This window comes from Sinocyclocheilus anshuiensis, unplaced genomic scaffold (assembly GCF_001515605.1).
Source record: "Sinocyclocheilus anshuiensis isolate Anshui unplaced genomic scaffold, SAMN03320099.WGS_v1.1 scaffold76, whole genome shotgun sequence".
Lineage (NCBI taxonomy): Eukaryota > Metazoa > Chordata > Actinopteri > Cypriniformes > Cyprinidae > Sinocyclocheilus > Sinocyclocheilus anshuiensis.
Window position 1 is genome coordinate 16,858 of NW_015557067.1, and position 9,087 is coordinate 25,944.

Here is a 9,087-nt window from a genome sequence, read left to right on the forward strand (position 1 = left end):
ACATTCATTTAATTTATCTTTTAATTAATGAAAATTAAACATTTTATTGGTAAACATTTATATATATATATATATATATAGTATATTTATAATCAAAATCAGTCAGTAGGTTAGTTGTGTATAGGTTTTTACTGCTTTACTGTATAGGTTTTTACTGTTTTACTTCATTGTTGTATGCCTGTATTTATGTAACACCGTGGTCCTGTGAGGCACGACATTTCGTTCCACTGTATGTCCCCACATGCAGCAGAATGACAATAAAGCTCAACTTGACTTGAGATACACGCAGTTTTTGCTTTAAGCAGTTCTCCTCCTTGCCAGTTGTATGTCTGCGTGAAAATAAGCGAAGGTGGCGACCTTCCGCTGTTAGACTAACTAGGAGAGAACGTTTCAGATATCTCTGAGTTTGCTGTATGACTGGTGTGAGAAATTCTCTTTGCATAGCACATAGTAGATGCATTAGTAATGGATGATTCTGGTTTTCTCTCCTGTTTTTCAGAAATATTCATCACAATCTTGCAAGAGTGCTTCAGTACACCTACTGCTGCCTCAAAAATATTCACTGTTTAACAGGTACTTTACAGACTGCAATCAGATATCACTTTAACTTTTCCTCAAACACCATCCAAGCATCTCGACCACATAAAATATATACAAACGTCTTGTCTACAGGGGAACAAATTTTGTAACGAGAAATGGGTTCCGACAGAAGCGCTTGTGCTGAACGGCACAGCAATGCAAAATGAGGTCATGCTAGTAAAAATGTTAAGCAAGTATCATAAATGGTTTTATTTTCTGCTTTCTGTGTTTTAAAGAATTGAGTCCAGTGTAGAGCTTGTTCATTATCCACCCAAATACAGGAAACAGCATCTGATAAAAGCTCAATATGCATGAGTAGCTATGTTTCCATCCAAAGATGCGAATTTAACTTATGCGCAAAACTGGAATATCGCATAAAACATTTGCGAATAAAGCACCGTTTCCATCCAACGAGTCAAAGAGAACAAAATCGTCACTTCCTGATAAACTGGCACTAAATATCTCTAAGAAAACTAGGAGAAACCACTGAATATAATAATTTTCATTTGTAATAAATTACTTGCACTTCAGAGAGAGCAGACGTAACACAATAAATGCGGTCATTGCTTTTAGAGGTGGATGCCTGCTGTTTGGGAACGCAGTCATGTAAGATAGTAATTATACAGAAATACTTTGATGACAGACATTCCTCAGGCATTTCAGAACGACCAAAACAACATATAGATGCTGTGAACGAGATCAATTTATCCCGTCTCATAGCGCAAAGTCACGTAACTTTTTCAATGCACATGGTGGAATTTATTCGGTAAATGTGTTTCCATCATAGTTTATGTGCATTTTTTCTTAACGGATAAAAAGTTTATCCTACTCAGTTGTGCACATACGTTTTTTATGCGCATTTTTGGAATTTATGCGCAACTTGGCGTTTCCATCCAGCGTTTTTTTATGCGATAATCCAAAATGCGCATAAAAATAGGTGGATGGAAACAGCTAGTTAATTGGTCGAAATGTAATGCACGAGGTGGAGGAGTAAACCAGTGCTTCATTAAGGTTTGAGCACATTTGGCAAAATCAAGCTAAATACAATCCTTTCAGGCCCTGTATGTCTTTAACTACAGCCTACTGATAAAAATAACCCCACATCTCCACACAGAAAGTTAACACTGAGTAAAATTGATAGGCAATCTGGAGCAATGATTGGGCGGCCTTGCCTGATCTTTAACTGCTCGCTACAGGGGATGAAAGAAATTGTCTCTCTCACTAAACCAGCCCAGACACAATTTTACAACCAAGGCCATTGCTTCGTTCAGTGATGCAGTGTTCAACAATCAGGGGTCTTCTGTTCTGTGATATATCAGCTAACACAAATGACTCGATTACTGTTTAACAGATAAAAATGTATTCTGTTCACTCAGCCTATTTAGGCATATACCAAAATGTGGTCAATTATGCAGGTGTTTTGTCAGTGCAAACCTGTTATCAGACAACTTTGCCAGTGAAAACCATTTATTTATGGCTTGTACAAAAGTAGATATGACAGAATATTTCCAGGGCTCAACAATAAGGATGTCTGCTGGCTTAGAGTCAGTGTGAAAGCATTTTGGGGCAGTTGTGGAATTGTCACTTGCCCATTTGTTTCAGTTTTACATTGCCACCGAAAATCTTTGATTTGTTGATTTGATAAACTACCAGTCACCATTTTGAAATAATTAAGATTTATTTATGTTTTTGAAAGACCTCTCTTATGCTCACGGAGGCTGCATTTATTTGATCAAAACAACAACAAAAAAGTTATATTGTGAAATATTATTTCATTAATTCAACTGAAAATATTTTTTTGAAATACATTTTAAAATATTATTTATTCCTGTGATGCAAAGCTGAATTTTCAGCAGCCATTGCTTCAGTTTCACATGATCTATCAGAAACCATTCTAATATGCTGATTTGGAGCTCAAGAAACATTTCTTAATATTATTAATGCTGAAAACAGTTTTTGCTGCTATTTTTGTGGAAACTGTGATACACTACCATTCAGAGGTTTGGGGGAAATAAGAAAATAAGAACATACATACATATATGCCTTCTGTTTGGGAACACAGTCATGTAAGATAGTAATTATACAGAAATACTTTGATGACAGACATTCCTCAGGCATTTCAGAACGACCAAAACAACATATAGATGCTGTGAACGAGATCAATTTATCCCGTCTCATAGCGCAAAGTCACGTAACTTTTTCAATGCACATGGTGGAATTTATTCGGTAAATGTGTTTCCATCATAGTTTATGTGCATTTTTTCTTAACGGATAAAAAGTTTATCCTACTCAGTTGTGCACATACGTTTTTTATGCGCATTTTTGGAATTTATGCGCAACTTGGCGTTTCCATCCAGCGTTTTTTTATGCGATAATCCAAAATGCGCATAAAAATAGGTGGATGGAAACAGCTAGTTAATTGGTCGAAATGTAATGCACGAGGTGGAGGAGTAAACCAGTGCTTCATTAAGGTTTGAGCACATTTGGCAAAATCAAGCTAAATACAATCCTTTCAGGCCCTGTATGTCTTTAACTACAGCCTACTGATAAAAATAACCCCACATCTCCACACAGAAAGTTAACACTGAGTAAAATTGATAGGCAATCTGGAGCAATGATTGGGCGGCCTTGCCTGATCTTTAACTGCTCGCTACAGGGGATGAAAGAAATTGTCTCTCTCACTAAACCAGCCCAGACACAATTTTACAACCAAGGCCATTGCTTCGTTCAGTGATGCAGTGTTCAACAATCAGGGGTCTTCTGTTCTGTGATATATCAGCTAACACAAATGACTCGATTACTGTTTAACAGATAAAAATGTATTCTGTTCACTCAGCCTATTTAGGCATATACCAAAATGTGGTCAATTATGCAGGTGTTTTGTCAGTGCAAACCTGTTATCAGACAACTTTGCCAGTGAAAACCATTTATTTATGGCTTGTACAAAAGTAGATATGACAGAATATTTCCAGGGCTCAACAATAAGGATGTCTGCTGGCTTAGAGTCAGTGTGAAAGCATTTTGGGGCAGTTGTGGAATTGTCACTTGCCCATTTGTTTCAGTTTTACATTGCCACCGAAAATCTTTGATTTGTTGATTTGATAAACTACCAGTCACCATTTTGAAATAATTAAGATTTATTTATGTTTTTGAAAGACCTCTCTTATGCTCACGGAGGCTGCATTTATTTGATCAAAACAACAACAAAAAAGTTATATTGTGAAATATTATTTCATTAATTCAACTGAAAATATTTTTTTGAAATACATTTTAAAATATTATTTATTCCTGTGATGCAAAGCTGAATTTTCAGCAGCCATTGCTTCAGTTTCACATGATCTATCAGAAACCATTCTAATATGCTGATTTGGAGCTCAAGAAACATTTCTTAATATTATTAATGCTGAAAACAGTTTTTGCTGCTATTTTTGTGGAAACTGTGATACACTACCATTCAGAGGTTTGGGGGAAATAAGAAAATAAGAACATACATACATATATGCATGCATACATAAATAAATACTTTTATTCAGCAAGGGTGCATTCAATTGGTCAAAAGTGACAGTAAAGACATTTCAAATGTTACACAAGATTACTATTTCAAATAAATGCTGTTTTTTCTTTTCTTTTACTTTCTATTCATCAAAGAATCCTGAAAAAAATTATCACCGTTTCCGCAAAAATATTAAGCAGATCAACCGTTTTCAACATCGATAAAAATAATAATAACCAGTATTAATAAATGAGCACCAATAATAACTGATAGTATTTGAGCAGAAAATAAAATACTGTACATATAGAAAACAATTATTTTAAATTGTAATAATATTTCATATTACTGTTATTGTTACTGTATTTTTGATCAAATAAATCCAACCTGGTATAAGCATAAGAGTTTTTTTAACATAATTATTAAAAATATATATTACAGTTTATTCAAAAAAGTTATCTCATGTGACCTAAAAAAATATATTACACCTATGTCATGTCTGTGTCCTAGAATAAACGCATAGCCTTATTAGCAGATCCACACTGAATCTGCGCCCACAGAATTCTTCAGAAAGCTCCACAGATTTCCACAGAATTAGAACGTCTGTCATTCCCTCATGTGTTGATTTATTAAATGTTTTTGGCTGAATGAATTATGTTTCAGCTACCAATTAGAGTGTAGTTCTCAGCTCCATTTAACATATTTCACCATATTTAAATGCATTCCACAAATTTTTCCCCCAGTCAGAGCAGAAAAAAAAAATAATAATAAAAATTAATTAAATTAAATGCAAAATAAAAACGGGCTCCATATGGGCTTGCTTATTAGTATGCATCCTTCATTGGCATTCAGTATTGGTTAGAACTGAGACGGATCCTCTTAATTCTCTGTAAACATTCAATTAGGGACTCATAGATGGATTTAAGTAGACAAATAGGCTAAATATTAGTAAATTATACTTGGCATATTTGATCAGGCAAGATGGCTTTTTCATCCATAGATCCTCCTTCGCAAATATGTCTTGAGGTCTGTAATCTAACCTGGTTTGCGATTGCCCTCAGCACATGACTGCAATAGGTCCCTGGTGCAATGCAATAATAATTAGGTTTGAATCCTCTGTGCTGTTGTGCTCCTTGGAGGTTGAACCCCATCAGAGCTTGGACAGAAGCACAGAGGACACGTAGACTCCTCGTGTCTCTGAGAACCAGAGGCTCAAATGCTGCTTTACAGGAAATCAATACAAGCAGGGACCCTGCCGGCTGTTCTAGGATCAGTGGGAGAGCAGACAGACAAGCTTTTTTGACTGTTCACTCGTTGAAACTCCAGCTGAAAGAAGAGGAGAAACTAACAGAAAATGCTGTATGCGTTTCCTCCGAGGCTGACTTACATTCTCCAGTAATTGACTTAAGAATGTGCAATATAAAGTTGCTACACAGAAGGAGGGAAGTACAAATTATGTATTAAAGGAATGAGCACAAATGAGTTGTGATTGCTCATTCAGGAAAAAAAAAATGTGGTGAATGCTTGAGTCATAGGCATTTTAATCAAATGTGGTATTAGAACTGGATGGACACTTTTGAAATAAAACATATATCTCAGATTTTGGATACTTTTGGCATAAAATGAAAAATCAATATGCAAACATGAGTGCAGAATGATACAGCCTTCTCCCTTTGATGTTTGCCTGTAAAACCCAGCAGCAAAACCTAATATGCACAGATAATTGCCCTTTGCAAAGCCCTGCCTAAAATGTTACTGACAAGTTGTACCTTAGCAGCTGTTGCCATCCACCTTCGTGGATATGGTGTAATGGAGGCTATGTGTCTATGGAGGCTCTGCAGTTTAAAATGCAATTTTATGAAACTACTGCAAAATGTTGTCAGGTTACTTATATAGTGAAACTGGGTATCTAGAAAATAGGGAAGATTCATTTTTTGTTTTTATTATTTGTTCATTTATAAATTAATTTATTTATTTTTAACAAATCTTTAAATATATTTTGAGAAATGTATGCTGTTGTTAAACCATCTGTCATCCCTCATTTTTTCAAATATACCTGTATAACATCAACAGAAAACTCACATTTAGGTAAATTAAAGGTTCTAACTTAATATTATGGCAATAGAAACAAAAGAGATCACAGTATCATAGTGAATGCATTGTAGAAGCATTAAGAACAGTTCTGTTCATGTTTTTTTAACGAACACTAATTTTTAATGAGCACATTTTAATGAAAATCACGCTGTACATGGCATTTGTCAGTTCAGTTCAATGGGATTTTCTCTAAAGCTTGTCTCAGTTAGCAACAATAACTAAGGGGGCGGAGCTTCAGACTGATCAATTGCATTGCAGCACATTCATTGTTGAAGTTGCAATGAAAAAGTAGTAGCGATAGATCCATTGTTCTGTATTGTGACCAGTGGCGGAGCTAGAGTTTTATACAGTAGGTGACCAATGCTAATTCAGGAGGTCCATAGACCATGACAGAAAATCAGTGTATAGGCTAACTCCAACCTGGCATTACAAAAAAACATGAATAAATCCTACAATTACTGATTACTTCACATTACCCCACATTAGCTATACAGTCCTACCGTAACTTCAAATGTTAGTCTATTGGAACTTATTTCTCGTATATATATCATAATTAACCAGAGGTTGTAGCAAAATATCTAACATTATCTTATAGCCTACAGTGAATTTTGTAAATGTTGTTCAGGAAACCTAAAACTTCAATTTACTTCAAACAGGGCTGCCTTTTTTCATGCCTTGAGTGATTACATGAGACACTATACATTCAGTAAGTTGTAGTGTATCTTTCAACATGCCCTCAGATGTTCATTCATGTTTATTTCATGCTAATTAGAACGCACTCCTGCTTCGCTTGAACTGAGGCAAAGCGGGAGCGCATGTGAACCATCACACCACTAAAGAGCACCACAATGGTACTATTTACCTATTGAAATTCTTAATAAAACTAACAGAATTTGAACGCTGAGACGTAGTTTCCAATTATCAAAAGTAAACTGCTCTGTCAGCACACTGTCTGTGTCCTCTTTGCTCTGCAATGTTTTTCGCTCCGTAATAAAATGAACGTGTGGCATGACAGCGCACACGTGAGAGTTAGCAGAGGCTGGAAGCTACACCAGATGAGATAAAGCGTGATGTGGCACACCAGATGTGTCGCATCCTTGAGTTTGAGGCTAAAATAAATGCTTCTTTCAGTACAATTAAACAAAGAAAATGAAATTGTAGCATGTTAAATTTTAGAGTGGCACCCGAGGTGGCCAATCAGTTGTCAGGGGCCACCCTGGACACCCCTCTGGCTCTGCCACTGATTGTGACGTATATCAGACTGTAACGGATTATTAAAAAAGGAAGAAAAATTCGGGGACTTGGTTATATTAATCAGTTGTTGATTTGATTTTGAAATGTGGGCCTTGCACTCAAAAATGAATGTGCACTCACAGTCAATTGTGGAGGGCTGGGGTTTAAGCAGACTAAATGATTGAAGTCCGAGTTAAGATCGAGTTATGGTATGATGAATGACAGCTGATGAATGCACAGATGAACAATAATAAGACACAATAAGGTAAATAACATGCATTTAGAAAATCAAGAGTGTGAATTTTCATTTCATGCTGACTTTAAAGGGGCTGTATGTAAGAATTTTTGTCACTGTGTGAGCAACTTGTTACAAAACTTAAACTAATGAGACCTTCCCCGACCTTGGTTGTCTGTGAAAGCCTGTAGATTTTTATGTGAAAGACTCCAGATGTTTTTACCGGGGAAATCAAAAGGATGTGACATTTACTCACGCTCCTGAGAGCCTCTCTTCCATGACACATGAAACGAATGCTTATACAATGTTCAGGTTAATGCTGAAAGAGTTATTCTTATATCGGTATGTCATGCAAAAAGGGATTAATTTAAACTACAGTCTCATATATAGTGCTTAATTTCAAATATACTAATAATAATAATTTGCCAACATGATGCCGGTCTTAACTGCTTTTGTCACTGCTGTCATTGTTGTTGCATGTTTATTTTATTGAGAGGAAAGCGCACAACACATATTTACATCTTCATCTAAAAGTCGCTCTCAGCAGCGTGGGCGGCGTCTGAATGTTCATTAACAGCATATCGCTGCAAATGTTTTTCCAACTTCTTTTTTATTCAAAGCAGAGAATGAAAAAGAAATTTGCTGTGAGTATATCAGGCTATTGATATGTTATTTGAAAATAACAAGGGTTTCTGAGTTCTACATACAGCCCCTTTAAGGATCATGTAAGCCTAAAACTTGCAACACCTTGCTTGAGATACACCCTTTTTTCATACTTGGTTTCTATCAAATAACATTGTCAGTGAAGAAACAAATAGGCTATGCCATCAAATGTAAATTGATATAAAAACAATGAACAAACAGGGAAAAGACGATTCACTGTAGAATATAAGGCTTCAATGATAAGACCACACTGTCAGTTACACAAAATAACTCTCATCATGCAGAGACTGTGTGCGATCATTAGCTGTTTTCTGCTTCTCTCTCAGTCATTCAAATATACAGAATTCCTTTTTTTTTTCTCCTTGGTGAAGATGGGTGGACACCGTCTGCCTCCTTGTATCCAGCATGGATCCATTTTTTATTTGATGTGCTAGAAGCTGCTGACAGTCCCCATATCTTCAGATAAAGTAGGAGGATTATTTTTAATTTGAAGCTGCTGACAGTCCCCATATCTTCAGATAAAGTAGGAGGATTATTAATGTATGACTTCAATGACTTCAATTTCTCATCTGCCAATCAAGCAGCCTCCTTTTGTGGCAGCCCAACACAAATGGCTGCACGAATGGCATTTACAGAATCCCATTATGTCAGTCTGGAAAATAACGAACATTGGAGAAGACTTTTGAATCAATGGCTGGTAATTATTTTTATCTGGCCAAATAAGTCCATAGAAGTAACCTAACTGAGGATAACACTGCCTATTAATCTGAGGGGTGGGGTGTGTGTGTGTGTG

General features: G+C 36.0%; 1 long non-coding RNA gene across 1 annotated transcript in view; it reads left to right on the forward strand.

Annotated features, from left to right (window-relative positions):
- Positions 1-496: 496 nt before the first annotated feature.
- LOC107676679 (uncharacterized) overlaps positions 497-9,087 on the forward strand; it is an 18,322-nt gene continuing 9,731 nt past the window's right edge. Inside the window, exon 1 of the long non-coding RNA XR_001632762.1 lies at positions 497-573. This is a non-coding gene — a long non-coding RNA (uncharacterized LOC107676679). The remainder of the gene's footprint in view (positions 574-9,087) is intronic.